Source organism: Pogona vitticeps, chromosome 2 (genome assembly GCF_051106095.1).
Source record: "Pogona vitticeps strain Pit_001003342236 chromosome 2, PviZW2.1, whole genome shotgun sequence".
In the NCBI taxonomy this organism is placed as follows: Eukaryota; Metazoa; Chordata; class Lepidosauria; order Squamata; family Agamidae; genus Pogona; species Pogona vitticeps.
The window spans coordinates 207,720,028-207,737,211 of record NC_135784.1 but is presented as its reverse complement, the minus strand read 5'-3'; the positions used below and the strand labels follow the sequence as shown (position 1 = coordinate 207,737,211).

Genomic DNA, 17,184 nt, shown 5'->3' with positions numbered 1-17,184 from the left:
AGATTTTTTATAAACTTCTTAGAACTGCAGAGCTGGAAAGGACCCTGTGGATCAAGAAGTCCAGCCCTTGTCAGGGAGACACAGTGGGGAATTGAACTCTCAATCTCTAACTCCGCAGGCAGATAACTTAAACCACTGAGCTATCCAGCAGTTCTGTTCTGCCAGTGAAATCCAGTGAAATTGTTCACCCTATCTCTAGTCCTGAATTTTTATCTTTACCTTTTGGTACTGCTAGAATGTCACTTCTTTCAACTTAGTAGATGAAGAATCCTCTTTATGACAATTGATAGCAACTTGATTTTCAAGAAGCGTTATTTTTTTATTTCCCCTTGTTCTAAATTTAGACTATAATTTCCCTGGAGTAAGATCTTGATGTTTGCTGATGTCACACAGTGAAATGCATGCATGGTAGTGGAACTATAAATCAAGATACTTCTGTGGGTTGTGACTAATTGGCCAGAACGCAAGGTGGAGATGAACATTCAGAAGCAGAAGAATTTGACAATCTTGCACACTTTCTTCAAAGTGGAAGCAGCTGGAGAATCCTTAGTAAAACACGCTTTATACTTAAAGGTGGCTCTGTCAGTCTCTCAACTCCTTTTCTTCCCTCCTTTTTCTCTCCTGCCTGGAGTGTTCTTGAAGAATCCAAGACTATGAAGATGTTGGTTTTAGCAAGCAGACTGTCCATCTTTGTGAAGATGGAATTATGCCTGTATTTTTATCTGGGGTTCATTCTCTGTTCAGGTTGCTTTGTGGGGAAACCCAGAACCGGTTTCAATCAAGACTCAGATTAACGTAGTGTCCTTTCATATCAAGAGTATATACTGCCCATAAAATTAGATTCAGACTCTAACTTTGCAGTTCAGAAAATATCCAATACAGTTTAGTTTATCTGAATGTTTCCTGATTTAACTCTCTGCAATGGCATCATTGATATCAAGCAATTACTCTTTCTTGGTAGCTACAATAACTGGAACCTAAAACAATCAGTAATTTTGTATTGCTTAGTACAAACTGTTCCCATCTATTCTTGGCCCTGGCACAGTATTTTCCCTATGAATATATGCACTGAAATGAAGCACAACCCATATTTTACAGAATATGCTTCTATACCAAATTTGATTATTGCAGGAATATTTGCACTCAGCTGTCCTTATAAAAATAAACTAATACATAATAAAATCTCTTGGGTGCGAAATTCTGTTTTGGATTGGTAAATCACTGCAACTCTAATTAAGACGCAGGTATTTTCTTATACTGCAGTCCATCATGCTCAGTTGTTTTATGCATAATAGCATCCTGGGGCTATAACAATTTATTGTATTTTCATGGTTTCAGTGAACCTAGATACAGAATTGCCTTCTACAGTATTTTTCTCCTTCTGCACATTAATTTCTATTCTGTTCCCTGTATTAACTCACAGTAACATATATTACACTCAGATCAATTTTCTGCAAATATATCACTGTTTATTGGTTTTATATGATTCTGTTTCTAATTTCCATAAGGTTATTTATTTCTTCACAACCACCATCTAAATCAGCTATAATTTTTTTCATTACATTTTGTGTTAATTTCTTCATTTCAATTTCCATCTCCTATTGGCATCTGGATTTGTAATTTACACTGGGAAAAGACTTCTGTTATACCCAGAATCCTATCTCCAAATGGCAGGATAATAATAGCAATAATAACATAAGCTCCTTTGTTTCCCCTTACACATTCAAATACTGCAGTAGTTCTTGAAACTGTCTGATGTATACATCAGAGTGTGAAGCCACTGTATTGGATTTTTATTTATTAGTTTCACTTACCAGCCCACTTTTCCTCCAATAAACTCAAGGGGCTCCAAGTATGTGAACTTCTTCCTCCCTCCCTTGGGCTCACAACAACCTTGTAAAGCAGATTAAACGGACGGAGAAAGACAAGCCTAAAGTCAGCCAGTGAGTTTTGTTGCCCAGTAGAAGCTTTCATTCAAGGGAATTCTAGAAGTGGCATTACTTCCCAGGAAGGATGGCACCGCCCAGTCCCTGCAAAGAGCAGACCCCCAAGGGATTCCAGCTACCATATGGCTGAGGAAAAACTATCCTAGAAATTGGACATTGAATATTTTCCTCCAAGTAACTATTACCATAAACTGCATTGCAATCAGTGACATTCCCACTCCCAGGTAGCAATTAAGGAAATGGTAAGGAGAGATCTGTCTTCGTGCTGAAATAAAGGTGATGTCTTCTTAATCTTAGAACTGCAGAGCTGGAAAGGAGCCTATGGATCACTGAGTCCAGCTCCTGTCAAGGTGGCCCGGTGGGGAATCGGACTCCCAACCTCCGCCTCTGCAGACAGAGATCTAAGCCACTGAGCTATCACCTGTCAACATGCCAAGACCGCTGAGGAACGCAGATTGACAAGTGGGCGAGGAATCTTCCTCCACATTAACAGGCAGCCAAATAAACAAACCAAACTTTCTCCAAACAAACCAAACTTTCTCCACAGAAAGCTGTTAGAAATGTGAGGAACTGATAGCTGACTCTCTGTTGTACGAATCTTCTGATGCATAGGTTTTTAAATTTATTTGTGGAACCCTATCTTTTATTTGGTCTCACTGTGGCCTTCTTAAATGGCACAGTCTTAAACCGGATAGTTGTACCATCTGCTATATTTCTTGATATGTAAATCAGCAAAATGAATAGGATTACCTAACGGCATTATTTATTTAACTAATTACCAGAACTGGCAGGTGTTGCTGTACTCTGGCTTCATCCCACTCTTTTCTTCTTCGCTACTCTTTTAGGCCTGAAACGAGCCCTTAGGAGCCCTACAAAATGCTACTCCTTGTTAAAGATTTTAAAACATACCATTGGCGGGAAGGCAACCATCCCAACTAAGCATCACGCGGTGTGATGGCGATTAATGGACTCTTGAGCTGTCTGTCTGCCTCCATCTGTCTAATTCTGAGGAATCCTGGGCCCAGCAGCATCAGAGCCACAAAGAATGAAATCTTCCCCTTTTGTCAGGTTCCTGACAGGGATACCATTCACCAAATTTGCCTCCCCATTTAGTGACACTGGAGGCTTCCCTCTTAATGCTACAGCAGCTTCTGGGGGGCGGGATTATCACTGAGACATAACAGGAGAGGGATGAGATTCCTGTTCTCTTCTCTTCCTGGCTCTGCTGTTGTCCCTCTATCTATATTTACACTGCAGAAGTGTTGGACAGTAACCATTTTCTTTCTTTATTCATATCAGATATTGCAGAATTTAAAATTATGGATGCATATCAAATACAGGAAAAATTAAAAAATAAATTAAAATGTTAAGATAATTATTATTTTTGATCAGAAACAAATTACTTTGATAGTATTTTTTCCTGTCATTTGTTAAATGTCATTTTGTGCATATGGCTGGGAATAAAGTGCATGTACATAAGTGTTGCATTGATAGAATTTATCCACAGTCACAGAAAATTTGTCCTGTGTCCAAATGACCCCATTTTACTTGATTATTCTTTGAACTTCCTACTTCACTTCAGAGTCTATTACATGACTTCTAGATGTCTTAAGTTGCAGTCTTCTCTTGGTGCAGGACATTCTTCAGTATTCAGCCATTCAACAAGGTCAAACAAATTATTTTTGTTCTCTGTAGGTTTAGCCTAGACTCTTCTAGTTTAATATTTATAACTTATGAGGTGTGAAGAAAACTCTCCCTCAATTTTAGCCATCTAGGGAGTTGGTGTCCATGAAGTGGATGGATTTGGTAGTTTATTACCTTATTTTACTCATTATTTGCTAGCACCGCTTGACATACTTTTGGAGAGGCAACACAAGCCAAATAATAGACATTTTAAATGGGCAGTTTTTATGCATGACTCATTAAGAGAGCAATCCATTGTTTGGCATTTCCTGATTTGTACTGTACAGCATTAGCATATTCTGCTGTGAAATAGCACAGGAACAAAGCTGTTGTTCTTATTGTTCGTGGGTATGTACTCCAGTCTGACCCAGATAGTTTCCTAAGTATGTTGTTTCTGTGGCAACTTTCTGGTTGGTGTTTAGACAATGTTTTTTGTAGGTCAGGTTTCAATCAAGAGTGATGCCCAAATCCTTTGAGGTAAGAAAATGTTCCAAAATCATGCCTTTACAGCTAACTCTGAGTTTGCTCTCTCCTTCTATGTTCTTTAAATGGAAGGCACAGAGCTAGAACCATATTCATTAACTGCATGCACTAAGTCTTTTGTTATTATAGTTGCTGTTGTTCCTGTTCTCTACAAAGAAACTAGTCTAAATAATACACAGAATATCTTTATGTGCTTATCTGCCTCATTTTCTTCCTCTGCTTCCTGCTTGCTCCCCTAAGCCCCAGAATAAAGACGCATGACAACCATTCTTTGGATTTAAAATGGGTCACACTTTATTAAACCAATTCAAATTCAATCAATAAACCAATCCCAAACTGAGGGGGCCTGCGGTAGTGCGGGGAAATAACTCCATGTCATCCAATAATTCCTTGTCAGTCAAAGGGCGAGTCCCCAGCCCCCCAGGTTCCAGCCGTCTAATGACCGTAGAAACCTGGAGGGCCTTAATTAAACACCCCGGACCCGGAGCCATCTTATTGATGACCCCAGGTCTGTAAGTGGCCCAGCCCGTCAGCTGCTTCCAGCCCTGGGATCGCACGATCATCAGAGCCGAGAGGAGCCACTGGCTATTGGCTTTATCAAAATTATAAAAGGGGACACACCAAAACAACCAGTTATTCCCGCACTACCCGCCAAAGCATGAGGACTAGCATAAGCTATGTCCCATGTACCCACCAAGCAGGCCAATTTGCACCAGCAGGCCCCCCTTCATATCATCCAAAAATATATCCAAACCACTATCCGACAGGTGGACTCCATCTTCCCGAAAAAATTCCCGGTTATGCGCTTGTATCCTGTAATGGTCTATTACTGCCCCGAAACCACCTATTCGTACCCCTCTGCAAACCTCCCTATTAACTTGGCGACGGGCCTTGTTTACCTTGGCCCAATCCTTAGCTCCCCGCCAATTTAGGCACGGTATAATTGTGGACCACAGGATTCGCATGGCTGGATATAATCTATGCAGCCTATTCAAATCTCTCAGTACATCCAAAATCAATGCTTTCCCAGAAAATCTAGGCAAATCGTTGGCCCCAAATGGACCACCAATATGTCCGGAGGTGTGTTACCAAAAGAGGTCAACCTTCCCAATTGCACCCATTGCATGCCCCGTATTCCTTTCCACTCAATTGAGGCCTGGGCACCAAGCCCCAGGTCAGTTCCCCACACGGTGAAAGCAGCATAACGCGCCGCCCAATAAACGTAGCTATGGCCAACAATCATGATGTTCCTCCGGACTTCCTTCCTCTCACGACCTGTAAAACAAAAGCGTCCCCTACCTATACGTTAGGTATTTGTCTGACATATTTATGATAGCAATCGGATGACCAACGTCCTATTTGCTTAATCTGTTCTACGCTATAACCCAAAACTGCTGCTGTTGATGCATCCCCTATCCTGAACGAATGCGTTCCAAATCTCATATTTTTAACCCCTAATCTTTCCAGCGCCATGTCAGTCAGCCTCCAGAATTGATATTTTGTGAGTGGTGATTTATCGGCATGCTGAAAGAAATAACCATTTCCTGTTCCCCTAAAACTCATAAATTCCTTTACCGCCTTAACAGGGCAGATACTCTCTCTGCTGCACCGACCCATCCTTAAATGGCTACCTCTGCCCACTTGATTGGCTTTCGAACTCCTAATCCTGATGATTATCTGCTCCCCCATTACCATTACATCATCGAACTGCAGAGCCTTTCGTGATACATCCCCTTTTCCTAAAGCCACCAGCTCACTAATACGCATAGCCCCAAAAAAGGCTACCAGCGCTGCGGCTTGCAAAAGCGCCTTCTCGTGATCATCCCTACACACCGCTCCCCATAATTTGCATAAGCGTTCAAGGATTACCGGTGAAATGGGTGTCCTATTGTCCTTGACACTTCCCTTTTCTCGTGCCCATCCTTCCAGCATCTTCCTAATCCTAAAGTCCCCCGAAAAATCCCTTAACCCATTTGCCTTTGCATAAAAACCTACCGCAGCCAATTTCCCCTGTATAGTACTTGATGCCAAACCTTTTCTATGCAATGCAATGCTAAATTGCTGTAGATGTTCTACTGGTGCAGGCCACGTGTGCTCCAAATGCATTGTCTTCCTAAATTCCGAAAATTCGGTACCTGCTGTTATATATTTCTTACGTGTCCTCAGGGCTAGCGCCAAACCTATTGCCCTCGACGCTTCTTCACGCCAATCTGCCAGACCTCTGCCGGAAGTACCTCTGGCAGATCCCTGGCTTCCGGTGCCAATTCCCTGAAACGCTGGATCTGTTGGCGTGAAAGCGCGTCAGCTATCCTGTTATCGATGCCCGGAACATGGCGGGCATGCACCATAACGTTAAACTGCAAAGCCCTTAATGTAAATGCCCTAACCAAATCCATAACCCGTTCTGAACGAGACGTTAAGCTATTGATAATAAATACCACCGCCTGATTGTCGCACCAAAATCGGACTACTGTATTAGCCCATTCAGGTGCCCAAAGCCACAGGGCACCTACTATTTGGAAAAATTCCAGAAAGGTTAAGTCCCTCATTATGCCCTGCTGATGCCATTCCTCGGGCCAAGTCCCTGCACACCATCTACCGCGGAAGTAAATTCCAAACCCTTGCGCGCCGGCTGCGTCTGAGTTTACTTGCACCTCTGTCTTTAAACTAATTTCCGATCTCCAAAATGATACCCCATTGAATTGCTCTAGAAACTGCTCCCAAACCTTTAAATCTTCACGCATGCCTCTTGTCACCCTAGTACTGTGAAATGGTTTCCGCAGCCCTGACATGGCGCTGCAAAGTCGCCTCACAAAGGCTCTTCCAGGAGCTACCACTTTACAAGCAAAGTTCAAATGTCCCACCACTTCTTGTAATTCCTTGAGCGTAACCTTCTTTTTGCCCCTCAAACTGCGTATAATGTTCCTAATGTTCTCTAATTTATCTTGAGGCAACCGTGAAGACTGATGTATTGTGTCCAATTCGATTCCCAGGAAAGTAAGGGTCGTTGCCGGCCCCTCCGTCTTTTCTTCCGCTAGTGGCTTTTTGTCTCCTGAGCACATGGCCTGGGGGTGGGGCCTAGGGGTGGGACTTCCTCTCCCCCCTTCCCCTACCTAACCCTAGCAGCCCCCTCTACCCCTGTTTTCCCCAAAACAAATATCCCCTAATTTTCCCTTTTATTCTATTCTCTTTTATTTTATTTTATTTTATTTTATTTTATTTTTTTTTAATTATTATTATTATTATTATTATTATTATTATTATTATTATTATTATTATTATTATTATTATTATTATTATTATTATTATTATTATTATTATTATTATTATTATTATTATTATTATTATTATTATTATTATTATTTTAAATTTTATTTATTTTATTTTTATTTTTTTTGTTTTTTATAAACCGTGACTAAGCCCCAAAATGGTGGACGGACTGTGCCACGCGGCTGGCTGCCTGATCTCACCCAGCCACTCGCCAACCTCCGCGCAGCCCTGGGAGATCCGTGCAGCCCGGGAGATAAGTAAGCTCTAAAAATGGTGGACGGACAACGCGCGATGCGCCACCCGTCCGATCTCGTCCAGCCACTCGCCCAACCTCCGTGCAGCCCTGGAGATCCGTGCAGCCCGGGAACTAAATAAGGTCCCAAAAATGGCAGACGGACAGTGCGCCACACGGCCACCTGCCCGATCTCGCCCAGCTGCACGCCAAAACCTCTGCACAGCACGGGAGATTGGGTGTCCTGATAAGGACGGTCCCGCAGCGGGCCAAGTACCCGCCGCTCTCCGCCTCGCACTCTCCCTCCGCCACCCAGCTGCTTCCCCCGCCAATCCAGCCACCCCCAAAGCACCACCACAAACCCGTCCCAGAACAGATCAAGCCAGTGGGGGGGGGGAATCGCCCAAGTGACTCAGCCACGAACTCTCCGACACGCTCCTTCCTCCAGCTCTGCCAAAACTGAAAGAGCAACCTCACAGAGCCGTTGCCTGAATATATAGCTTCCACTAGTCCCCCGTCACGTGACCTTGTTGTCAGCCTCTTCTGGGGCCAGGGAAGCAAAGCAACGTCGCTCAGCTCGAGGGCGCGAAACCGCGCCCCTCCTGAGCGTGAGATCGTTTCCTCCACCCTGCATCAAGTATAAACTCGTTAGAATAGGGACCTAGATGTTACTTCAAAAAGCACCATGGCCTAAATTCAATTGCTATGCCCAACTCAAGTTATCCCATTGAGTGAACTGCTACCTGAAATCCTATTGCTTAGCCTAATAAGGTGCAGCTAGGATAGGCCCATTGAATCTGTGGGGATTTGGTGAGTTAATCCTTTGTAAATTCTGTTGAATAAATTGGTCTACTCTAACCACAATTTACTACATTAAACAACAGATTTATGCTGCAGAATGGCAGGTCCATGCTTTCACTGTAAATTGCACTTTCTGCTCAAGACGCAGCCGTCAATTCGATTTAGGTCCGTATACATTAGTGGTGGTATACTGTAACTTGTTTCTTTTGCATGTTTTTAATATCTTCATAGGTCCAATGTTACAAAGCTGTAACTAGCATCCAGGGCAATTGGCACTCTGGCCTGATTCGTGTGAGCCTCTCCTACAAGAAAAGAGGAGAATGTGGTACCTTCACAGAAAAGATACTCTTTTTTTGCTTTCAAAAATTGGAAAATGAACACAGACATTAAGTATTATAGTTTTTTTTTTCTTCCTGAAATTCATCAGTAGATTCATCTTGAGAGTTTGGTTCCCTCAAAAATTTTGTACTGCAGCAAAGCCTCAGTTGTTCCACTTTAATTACTGGCCTGCATCAAGGAATGGCAAAAACATATTATTTTAGTAATATAAGAACTGAGCCTGTGCTAGCTGAGCTTTCCAGCTGTTATCATAAAATGGGAAGGGCTTTTTCCTTCTAGGACAACATGGCCAGACTTGTTTCTGATTCTCAGGAGTGACAAAGACTGAAGGAAGTAGGGCACATAGCCGTGTTTTGAGAACAGAGAAAACCCGTTGGTACATGTATTGGTAAAGGTGAGAAAAACCATTGTGTGAAAATATGGAGAATTGTTGGGTATCTATCTGTGGAGCCAGAGACTGAGAGTTTGATTGCCTACTACGTGCCCCATTTATTTATTTATTTATTTATTTATTTATTTATTTATTTATTTATTTATTTATTTATTTATTTATTTATTTATTTATTTGTTGGTTGGTTGGTTGGTTGGTTGGTTGGTTGGTTGGTTGGTTGGTTGGTTGGTTGGTTGGTTGGTTGGTTGGTTGGTTGGTTTATTCAATTTTTACCCCGCCCCTCTAGACATTGTCTACTCGGGCCAGCTTACATAGATAAAAAACACTTCAAATTGACACATATAAAAATACAATAATAACAATGAATAGAACCAACCTATGTCACCCTGGGCAAGTTGCACAGAAGAGCCGGACTATGTTACCTTGGGCAAATGCCCCCAGATCAAGGGAAGGGCAAACCACTTATACGCTTTACCGAGAAAACCCCGGAAAGATCCACCTTAAGTCAGAACTGACTTGACAGCATACAGCTATATTAATAGAGAATATACAGAGCTTCATGGACCAGTATTCTGAGTAGATAATCATCAGCTACATTCCCTTGTAAGAATCCAGGCATAGCAGGTATACTGAGTGTTGGGGTAAGGTAAGTCACTGTCAGTGCTCCCTGGTGAATCTGCTCCAAAGAGCAAAATATGAGATGGAAAATCTCTTAGTGTGCCCTGAGACTATCTGATACCAGGGTCAGTGAGGATTTGAAAGGGGTTCAAATGGCTCAAAATAGATTAAGCAAAGAAGGGGTACCAGGCTTTAGCAGCTCCAGATTAGTTGCAGATGGGAAAGGATGAATATTGGCATGCCAGTGTAGACTCTGATTCTTAAGATTCATAGGCCACAATTTACTCACTGATGTTAGAACAGCCCAGTTCTCCAGATGGTAGCTGTTAAGGAAAGGTCACTTGTACTTTCTTCACATTTACTTTATGAGAGTGCCCAGGCAACCATCTGCTCCTGGCCATCCATTCATGTTTATCTATTTCATCCTATTTATTATAATGGTTAGTTAAAGTTTCTAAACATCACATGCAATCCCCATGTGATTGTGGTCCATGTTACCGCAAGCTTCTGAAAAGTGGACTAGAGCAGTGGTTCTTAACCTTTGTTACTCGGATGCTTTTGAACTTCAACTCCCAGAAACCCCAGTCAGGATAGCTGGTGGTGAAGGCTTCTGGGAGTTGCAGTCCTAAACTCCTGAGTAACCCAAGGTTAAGAACCAGTGGACTAGAGTACAGAAAGGATCTCTTGTGGGTACTGTCGCTACAGGGTCCATTTAATGCTTTCAGCACTGGAACAAACAATGCTTTGACAATCGAAGCTTCTGACATAATTGCCCTTGAGGAAGCCTGGGTAAGGATCACTAGCATTTACTCAGTGCTAACTTCATACATCACAGTACAGAGACTTCCTTTCTAGCTATGCTTGGTGATAATGTTAGTGCCCTGTCTGGTGGCCAGATTGTAAAACTGCTTTCCTCCCTGAATAAGCTTGTGTACCTGAGAAAACCAATAGCTGTGACCTTTAGTGATACAGGGAATACATGCTTCCCCACTTGTTGAAGCTCATCTGTTTTCCTGAATGCTGGGGGGTGGGGTGGGGTGGGCAGGAGGGCATAAAACAAGAAGGAAAAAAGGTTTGAGATTATTGTTTAACTATTTTGATGTAGGAAGTCAAAGGAGAACAGATCTTGTAAACTTTTATTTAAAAAATGCTGGTCATTACTGCTACTTCGAACATTTTCTTCTTTGAGTAAATTCTAGGTGTTCTCCTACTGAAGAAGAGTCACCTGGGTGACCCTACCCAATCAGGGATTACATAAGGAATGTGCTTAGTTCATAACACTTTGCAGCAAATCAGGTTTAGCCTTGTGACATTACTTGAGGTGTAGGGGGGAAGCCAATTAAGAGTAAGAGCAATGCTTTCAAGAGTGTGAAAACACATTATCCTTTAGATCAGCTATTCTCAAATTTATGGGACTGTGAATCCATTTTTAGACCAAACGTGCATCTGGAAGACATTTTCTGCTTTTGATCTAATTTCTTGGCTCTGTATACTTGATGAAGAGTGATGCTGTGCAGTAACACTTGTTGAACTGTTTCAAAGTTTCAGGATCTGGATCTAGTTGAGTTGGGACTAGGTTTAGCACCAAGGCTGCAATCCTCATTCTAGATGTGCAATATTCACTACTATTTACATTTATACCTCATTTCCACACAATGAGCACAAGACAAGGTAGCAATTTCTCTTCCTCCTCTCACTTCTAATGAACAGACTGATGTATTTTCATACAAAACAAGTCTCAGAGAACATTTACCTCTTCCCTGTTAAACATAAAACATTCTTCTGTGCACATCATTCAGTTTTAATGACTGAGGCTGTTTGGATAGCTGTGTATTTGAGCCAAAGAGCATTTTGTAAAGCAGGGAAACAAGTTGTCTGAAATTATGAACTTAAACTAGTCCTTTCCCCATCTTTTTGGGTATTCCCTTTCTATGAATTTCAGTTTTTTTCCCTAAAACTTCCTGAAGTCCTCCATATTTTATAAATATAAAGAAATATGGATCCTATTCTATTTCATTCTACATAACTTCATTTGATTTTTTTGTAATGTGGTGGGGGTAAGAGAGGAACAGCAAGAGACAAATATCTCCAGATCTCTCTTACCTCATTTCATCCCTCTGGAAGAATTAACATTCCATTACTTCGTGAAGTGGTCCGACCCTTGTTGCCTAAACCTTGTAATTCCCAACCCTTGAGGACTAACAAGAAATAAAATAAAACACAATTAAGAAAGAGTTCCCCTAATGGTGGTGGTAGTGATAGAAATTAATGGATTTCATTTGTCAAAATTGCTCCTTTTATCTGTTTTCTTTTGTCCCCAAAAGGTGTTGTGAGGGTCCTCTCTTCACATATCCCACTTCCAACTTCTCCATCGTCAGCTCAAATGAGATAGATGAGATTCTCCTTCCCTTCAACCAGATTTTCAGGTGCTGTCTAAGAAACTGCAAAAATTGTCTTGACAGCGTTCTATTACTTCCTCTTTTCACTCAGGAGCAGAAGCTTCGTGCTTCTTTCTATTATGTATAGCTACTTTTTGCTACCCATTGCTTGATTCAAGCACTGCTATTCGGTTATCCTGTTGTGTCTTGACAGTTTATTTATTTATTTAAAGTAGTTTTACCCAACCTTCTCCTTAAAAGGACCCAAGGTGATGTAAACAGCATCTCCTTCTGGCAACATCCAATCCCTGGAGTACACTAATCCAAATGTATTACTGAAGAAATGCTCGTGCAAGAAACAAACAAGTCTAGGTAGACACTTTCATTTCAAAAAGGCATAGGCCCAAATCCTATTGTAATTAGAGATGAGCACAAATTGAATGACAAACCAGAAAACACCATGAACCAGGTTCTGGCTGGCACACTTGATCACACACTCAGTTATGCACTCAGTTGTGCACCCAGGCACTCAACAGATGGCCAGAACACTGTGAAAATTGCTTGCACCTTACACACTTGGTATTTTGTAATATGATTTGAATCATTGTCATTTAAGTTAGCAAATGTCCAAACTTAATTGATAACTTAATTCCCTGCTATGGTTTTATGTTAGTGCCAGCCACAGATATGTACATACTTTGGATAGAGATCTGGTGGAACAGAAAAGGAACAGGACTATATCCTTGTTCCACCAAATCCACCAAATTTATCTGTATATAAATATTTTTGTGGGAGGCCTCAGTATTGTTTTTCTCTATCACAATTTCATTGCCTGAAGAATCATTGATTTCTTGAGTTTAGTTTATATCAATAAAGGAAATAATTGGAAAATAAAAAATTACATTGTGTTTTCTGGGAAAAACAAATATTAAAGTTATTGCCACATTTATTGCTAGCTTTCATCCATTAATTCAAAGTCTGCAATATTTCATTGGTTATATGGTAAATAACGCAAGTCTTTTGAGTGAGCAGCAAGCTTGTACCCATTTAAAGTGTTTTCGGAGAGTAAATTTAATAGCAGGAGAACATCTCAGGCATAGTACAAAAACAATAAAGTTAATTATTTTCTGGTTAATTGGAAAGTTGATGAACACTTTTACTTCACTAATTATGCACTTTTATGGAATGCAATAAAGGGTTCCATTCTAAGGGCCTTAAGGTAAGTTTCATCACTCATCTTTTATCCTTCACAGAAAGTTTCAGACTAAATGGAAAACTTTCACAGGGATGTGAAGTAAGTTTTGAGAAATCTTTCTTTTTATTAGGAAGCCAATTTTAAAAAAATATTACATTCATCAGAAAAATCAAAGGGTTTTTTTTTCAAGGATTTTAAAATGTTCATTAAATTTGCATATGTATGTGAGTCAAACTAGATAATACACTTAGGATAATCTTCAAAAGAGATGATAACTCAAGTAGTGAAAGATGTTTGTTATAGAATTTGATTTGCCCCAATTCTCGTTCTTACCTTTATATTGATTGATTGATTGATTGATTGATTGATTGATTGATTGATTGATTGATTGATTGATTGATTGATTGATTGATTTCATTTCATTTCATTTCATTTCATTTCATTTCATTTCTATCCCACCTAACTGGTCTTGCGACCACTCTAGGTGGCTATAGTGCGCTTTGATTTGTAATTGGTCAGAGGAACGTAAACATGGGCTGAATTTGTAAATCAGATTGCTGAAGTATGAAGGAGATCCTGGTTTTAGACTGGAAACAGGTTAATCTCAGGGAACACACATTCTTCTTAGTGATGCAAATCACCATAGACATTATCAGTTGCATGCCAAGTCACACAACTCAGTATACAACACATAATGTCTAGGATGATTTATTACCTTATGGCAATTAACTTCTGAAAGGTTATACTATTTGTGTCACACAAGCAGGACTAAGCAAGAGAACCCTTGTGAATTGGGCCAGCATTCTTTGCCACAAAGAAGCAGTAAGGTTTAGACCATATATGGACAAGCTAACACCAGTGGAGCACTTGATTTTTTGCTGAGACCCCCTTTAGATCAACCAGGGTTTTGCATGTGTATGTCTGACAGGAAGGGGAGGGAGAAGAAAGGCTGGTAGTGAGAGAGACAAATAAAGTGTGTGTGTCTGTGTGTGTCTGTTTGTGAGAGAGAGGGAGAAAGAATGGGAGCCAGATGTGACTCTAGACCTGATGATTACCACAATGTGTGTTAAGTGAAAAAATGTCCATTCCTGTTTTACATTTCATTTTTCATCTGAGAGATGGGAATCCTGAACTATATTAAAGACTTATACGTACTAAGCAGTGGCAGGGTGACACAGGTTTCCTGTCTATATAGGTATTGCCTATTTTTGCATTTGGATTTAATTTTGTTTGGACCACATGGCTGCCCTTTACTTCAATGTATATTTTGAGATATGCTTGATGTTTTCTATGTCATTCCTGCCCCCCCGCCGCCAATCAGAAACATATCTGTTGAACTAAGGCCAAATGGGGAGATATGTCTACATGCATGCCTGTTCTTCTTTTTATTGTTGCCTAAATGGCAACTATAAAACAGCAACCAGACACCTCATCTCCATCTAAGAGGAAAGAGCCAGGTGAGTAGCAAAAACTGCTGGACTTAATATCTAAAAGCAACTTTCACTGACATGTACTTGTGGACTTTAAGTTTTGGACTTTAAGTTCTTCACACTGGCACAATCCTGATAAAGTGGTATTTAATCCACAAAAGCTTGGTTTATTCTGTAATTATTTTTTTAGTGGTCTATAAAAGTATCACCTATTTTTGCATTTGGATTCAAAATATGCAGTATTCCACACTTCGTACTGTTTTGTATTGTATTTTACATTACATGCCCCATCTCTCTCCAGAAATATAATGATTCTTGTGTTGGGAGTATAACTTTTTTATATAAAAAAAACAAATACACGTGTTAAGAAAGCATTCCATATTTCATTAAAACAATTTGTTTTCACAGACACATTTCAAGTATTGAATTAGCTGCAGGAAGACTTCCTCTTTGTCGCTCACCTTCGTTGACATCACATTTTGTGAATCTGCAGGAAATAACACATCAAAGTGATTCATTTTAAACACCACAGGGGAAAACAAAAACAAAATCAAAGCCTTGCATAACATTAATTCACACACAGTTCTGATGCTAACTGCATATGAGAGCCACCACCAAACAACCTTCAAAACACCTCCATCAGAAGTCCACCATCTGTTGGAAGTAATATCCCTTGCATTAATTGTTGAAGAAGAAAAAATAATTAGTGTTGGCTAAATATTTTTACAGCCATTTAGACCACCTCAGATCGTGCAGTGTAGTCAATAAAGTGCCTATGTGAGTGACAAACAATGGATGCAACCCAATTCAAACATTTTCAAACTCTGTGCAAGAGAACTAGCCACATAAACCATGTGACTGACTTTCCCCTTGATTTCAGTGTGGATTTGTTCACTGTTTATTCTCCACAGGTCAGGAACTGGAACAATTCTTTCTTAAATTTCTTTTCAAAATAAACGTCTTGGGGGCTCTTGTCGGCAGTCGTTGCTGGGCGACCACACAGTCCTGGGCCACAGATAGTGTAGGGGTTGCCCTTTATTCAGCTCAGTTTATATCCTGCAGATAGACATCCAATTTGGACATGCACTGATTTCCCAACCCAGTCTATATCTGAATAAGATTATACAGATTTCTCAACAATACACCCTATGAGCTTATGGAGACCTTATGCTCCAGTTTCTATCAAGGTCCATCCTGATGTTGGCATGTTTCTGTCGGAATTTTTGTGACCTCATATGCTGTCTTTCCCACGTTTGGCTGAGAGGGGCTTTTCTGGGCTGGGACAACTGTCAAACTATCCAGCAATAACCAATAGTTCCTTCCCTACCTTTGTTTTCAAAGAGAGCTCCACCTCTCTGCTCTGGGCCTCTTTGTCCCTTTTTGGAAAAGAATACTGTTGGAAGCAGTAGTCTGTTGAAGCCTGTTGATGAAAGCAGTAGGCCCTGTTTGTTAGGTTTGCTGTCTATCTCTTCAACTGTAAGTAAGTGGAACCTCTTTATTTTATTTTTTACTATTAATGTCTCAAACTAAATTATTCAGACTGTAAGTGCCCGTTAATGAGAAAAAGGGGAGGACTCATCTGAGGATCCTGAAGCTATTTTATTCTATGAATTCCTGAACTTCTGCTGCGCAGCTAGAGGAATTCAGTTAAAAAATTCAAAATCTTGCATCAGTTTCTGGATCTCCAAAATACAACACAACACAACACAAAAAAAACCCTTCATGAATAATGAAAAGCAAACAGCTGCAACTTGGAATGGTGGGTGGGGTTACAGAGCACCATTAGAAATATTTTGCAAAATTATTTGCCATCCTCTAACCCAGAGAACTCTTGAGAGTCGCCTCAACTGCAAAGAGAACAAACCTATCCATTTTGAAGGAAATCAACCGTGAGTGCTCACTGGAAGGACAGATGCTGAAGCTGAGGCTCCAATACTTTGACCATCTCATGAGAAGAGAAGACTCCCTGGAAAAGTCCTTGATGCTGGGAAAGTGTGAAGGAAAGAGGAGAAGGGGACGACAGAGGACAGTGTCATCAAAGCTACCAGCATGAATTTGTCCCAACTCTAGGAGGCAGTGGAAGACAGGAGGGCCTGGTGTGCTCTGGTCCATGGCGCCACAACAAGTCGGACATGACTTAATGACTAAACAACAAACCGAGAGAACACACAAATAAGAGAAGCAGGAGGCACCTTTTATGGCCTTTGGCTGTGACACTACTGAGCCAAAAAGAAAGAAGATACGATGGTGGGTAGGGGTGTGGGGAGAAAAACAGACCCTTACATCCTAAAGTGAACCTCTTGAAACTCACAGAGGGGCAGAAACATTCATTTTCACATACATAGCTGACCCTGATAGTGTAACTTGGTTTTGAAACAGCAAGGGAGGGGAAAAGATAATTTAACAATGCAAAGTCCA

The 17,184-nt window shown here is 40.8% G+C and overlaps 1 long non-coding RNA gene across 1 annotated transcript; it reads right to left on the bottom strand.

The window, feature by feature from the left end:
* Positions 1-15,129: 15,129 nt before the first annotated feature.
* LOC140704189 (uncharacterized) lies at positions 15,130-16,186 on the bottom strand. The gene is made up of 2 exons (XR_012083317.2): positions 16,094-16,186; positions 15,130-15,253 (listed from the first exon to the last, which is right to left on the bottom strand). It is a non-coding gene; the product is annotated as an uncharacterized LOC140704189 (long non-coding RNA).
* Between the last annotated feature and the right edge of the window lie 998 nt (positions 16,187-17,184).